Below are 3,965 nucleotides of genomic sequence, written 5' to 3' on the forward strand. Positions count from 1 at the left end.
GGGGCCTGCTGGAGGTCAAGGTCCATGCTGGATACGAGTAGCAGCAGGGCCAGTGCACAAAAATGGATCTTTTCCAGCCGCAAGGGAGACAGGAGCAAGGTGTGATGTGGGTCCCCGGGCCTGCTGGAGGTCAAGGTCCATGGTGGAGACCCGGTGCTATGTAACCACAAGAGAAGAAGCTACTGGGGACTAGAGAAAGGGAGCAGTGGGTCCCGGGGCCTGCTGGAGGGCAAGGTCCATACGGATATGTGGCGGAGGGTACTGCAGAGAAGGCTAGTGGGGACTAGAGAGGGGACATTGTGGTTCCCGGGTCTGCGGGAGGTCAAGGTCCATGCTGTAATGAGAGCAGCAGGGCACTGCCAGCAGCACATCTTTTTCGACCGTAAAGGAGACAGGAGGCCGACTCACTGCCTCGGCCAAATGGAGAGAGAATATCAGCAGGGCCAGTGCAGCAGCAGCACATCTTTTTCGACCGTAAAGGAGACAGGAGGCCGACTCACTGCCTCGGCCAAATGGAGAGAGAGTAGCAGCAGGGCCAGTGCACAAAAATGGATCTTTTCCAGCCGCAAGGGAGACAGGAGCAAGGTGTGATGTGGGTCCCCGGGGCCCGCTGGAGGTCAGGGAGATCAGCAATTAGCTAGAGGTGGTCAGAGTAGCAGCAGGGCCAGTGCAGCAGCAGCACATCTTTTTCGACCGTAACGGGACGGGAGGCCGACTCACTCCCTCGGCCAAATGGAGAGAGAATATCAGCAGGGCCACCACAGCAGCAGCAGCAGCAGCAGCAGCAGCAGCAGCAGCAGCAGCACATCTTTTCCGACCGTAAGGGAGACAGGAGGCCGACTCACCCCCTCGGCCAAATGGAGACACAACAGCAGCAGGGCCAGTGGAGCAACATGCACCTTTTCAGCCGTAAGGGAGACAGGAAGATGTGATGGTGGTCCCCGGGGCCCCCTGGAAGTGGGGAGATCAGCAATTAGCTAGCGAGGAGGGTGCGTACAGCGGACGTGGCAAAGTGTTTCTGGTCCGTGTACCAGAGGCATGTGGAAAAGCTGTCATACCATATGCACGGGGGGAGTACTTAGCAAAGTGCTGCTGGGCAGTGTACCAGGGGCATGGATAAATGTTGTCGTACCATAGGCACGAGGGGAGCGTGTTTCAGGGAGATATCGGGGCAGTGTACCAGGGGCATGTGGAAACGTTGTCGTACCATATGCAGGAGGAGTGTGTGTGGCAAAGTGTTTCTGCCCAGTGTACCAGGGGCATGTGGAAACGTTGTCGTACCATATGCAGGAGGAGTGTGTGTGGCAAAGTGTTTCTGCCCAGTGTACCAGGGGCATGTGGAAACGTTGTCGTACCATATGCACGAGGGGAGCGTGTTTCAGGGAGATATCGGGCAGTGTACCAGGGCATGTGGAAACGTTGTCGTACCATATGCAGGAGGAGTGTGTGTGGCAAAGTGTTTCTGCCAGTGTACCAGGGGCATGTGAAACGTTGTCGTACCATATGCACGAGGGGAGCGTGTTTCAGGGAGATATCGGGGCAGTGTACCAGGGGCATGTAGAAAAGTTGTCGTACCATATGCAGGAGGAGTGTGTGTGGCAAAGTGTTTCTGCCCAGTGTACCAGGGGCATGTGGAAACGTTGTCGTACCATATGCAGGAGGAGTGTGTGTGGCAAAGTGTTTCTGCCCAGTGTACCAGGGGCATGTGGAAACGTTGTCGTACCATATGCAGGAGGAGTGTGTGGCAAAGTGTTTCTGCCCAGTGTACCAGGGGCACGTTTCAATTAACTTTCTAGAGTACCAGGGGCACAAGGATTTTCCCACCGTTGTTCTGCTTTGTTAGTGGGAGGGGGCTTAAGTGTGGGTCCCCGGGCCTGCTGGAGGTCAAGGTCCATGGTGGAGACGCGGTGCTATGTAACCGCAAGAGAAGAAGCTAGTGGGGGACTAGAGCAGGGGAGCATGTGGGTCCCGGGGCCTGCTGGAGGTCAAGGACCATGCTGGATATGTGGTGGAGCGTAACTGCAGGAGAAGGAAAGCTACTGGGGGACTAGAGCAGCGGAGCAAGTCGGTCCCCGGGGCCTGCTGGAGGCAAGGTCCATGCTGGATACGCAGCGGAGGGTAACTGCAAAAAGAAGCTAGTGGTGGACTAGAGCAGGAGCATGTGGGTCCCCCGGGGCCTGCGGGAGTGCAAGGTCCATGCTGGATATGCAGTGGAGGGTAACTGCAGAAAAAGAAGCTACTGGGGGACTACAGCAGGGGAGCATGTGGGTCCCCGGGGCCCGCTGGAGGCAGGGAGATCAGCAATTAGCTAGAGGTTAGAGTAGCGGCAGGGCCAGTGCAGCAGCAGCAGCAGCAGCCAAGCAGCACACCACATCTTTTTCGACCGTAAAGGAGACAGGAGGCCGACTCACTGCCTCGGCCAAATGGAGAGAGAATATCAGCAGGGCCAGTGCAGCAGCAGCACATCTTTTCGACCGTAAAGGAGACAGGAGGCCGACTCACTGCTCGGCCAAATGGAGAGAGAATAAGCAGGGCAGTGCAGCAGCAGCACATCTTTTTCGACCGTAAAGGAGACAGGAGGCCGACTCACTGCCTCGGCCAAATGGAGAGAGAGTAGCAGCAGGGCCAGTGCAACAGCAGCACATCTTTTTCGACCGTAAAGGAGACAGGAGGCCGACTCACTGCCTCGGCCAAATGGAGAGGAGTAGCAGCAGGGCCAGTGCACAGCAAGCAGGATTCTTTCCCCAGCTTCAGCCGCAAGGGAGACAGGAGCAAGGTGTGATGTGGGTCCCGGGGCCCGCTGGAGGTCAGGGAGATCAGCAATTAGCTAGAGGTGGTGAGAGTAGCAGGAGGGCCAGTGCAGCAGCAGCAGCACATCTTTTTTCAACCGTGAAGGAGAGAGGAGGCCGACTCACCCCCTCGGCTAAATGGAGACAGGACATCAGCAGGGCCAGTGCAGCTGCAGCAGCACATCTTTTTCAGCCGTAAGGGAGACAGGAGGCCGTCTCACCACCTCGGCCAGGGCCGTTTTTTCTCCCTCACCGGTTGAGCAGTCTAAGGGTAAGGCCTAGCAAAGGTGCCCTCCGTCATTTATGGGAGACGGGTGTCTGGCGAGGCGCAAGTCAGCAGACACCCCGGGCAGCGCTCGGACGGCGCTGGGACGGCCCGGGAGAGCGAGAGGCTGCCACAGCAGCCTCCTCTTCCAGCCTACCTGCCTGCCAGCCTTCCCCTCCCACCCCGATCGACTGGCAAACGTGGCCTGCCATCGGAGGGCCACCGCCGGGCCCGGCACCTTCGCCGGCGCCTTCGGGCGGTCCGTTCCTCCGGCCCGCAGGCTCGCCTCTAGCGCCGGTCGGGGGTCTAGCGCGACGGTCGGAAGGGGTGGTGGTTCCCGGACCCCGCCCCCATCCTCCCCGCGCTTCCCCCTCCCCCAACCAGGCGCGATCGCTCGGTAGCGAGACCGAGACGCCCGGTCCGTCCCGGTGGTCATACACGGCGGGCCTCGTCACAGAGGTGGTAGGCAAACCCAGAGTTTGCCCACCCCGCAAAGGCGACGGGGCCCTGTCCGGCAAGCACGGTTTCTCGAACCCTCACCCCGGTCCACATCTGCGTCCGGAAAGCCTCGCCCTGGTCCACAGGGCTCAGTAGCCCCGAGCGAGCGAGCGCGCGCTCACGCAGCGCCGCCGCCTGCCTGAGGGCTACCTGGTTGATCCTGCAGTAGCATATGCTTGTCTCAAAGATTAAGCCATGCAGGTCTAAGTACACGCGGCCGGTACAGTGAAACTGCGAATGGCTCATTAAATCAGTTATGGTTCCTTTGATCGCTCATTCGTTACTTGGATAACTGTGGCAATTCTAGAGCTAATACATGCAAACGAGCGCTGACCCTCCGGGTATGCGTGCATTTATCAGACCCAAAACCCATGCGGGGCGTCCTCTCGGGGGCGCCCCCGGCCGCTTGGTGA

This window comes from Oreochromis niloticus, unplaced genomic scaffold, assembly GCF_001858045.2.
Source record: "Oreochromis niloticus isolate F11D_XX unplaced genomic scaffold, O_niloticus_UMD_NMBU tig00008738_pilon, whole genome shotgun sequence".
Lineage (NCBI taxonomy): Eukaryota > Metazoa > Chordata > Actinopteri > Cichliformes > Cichlidae > Oreochromis > Oreochromis niloticus.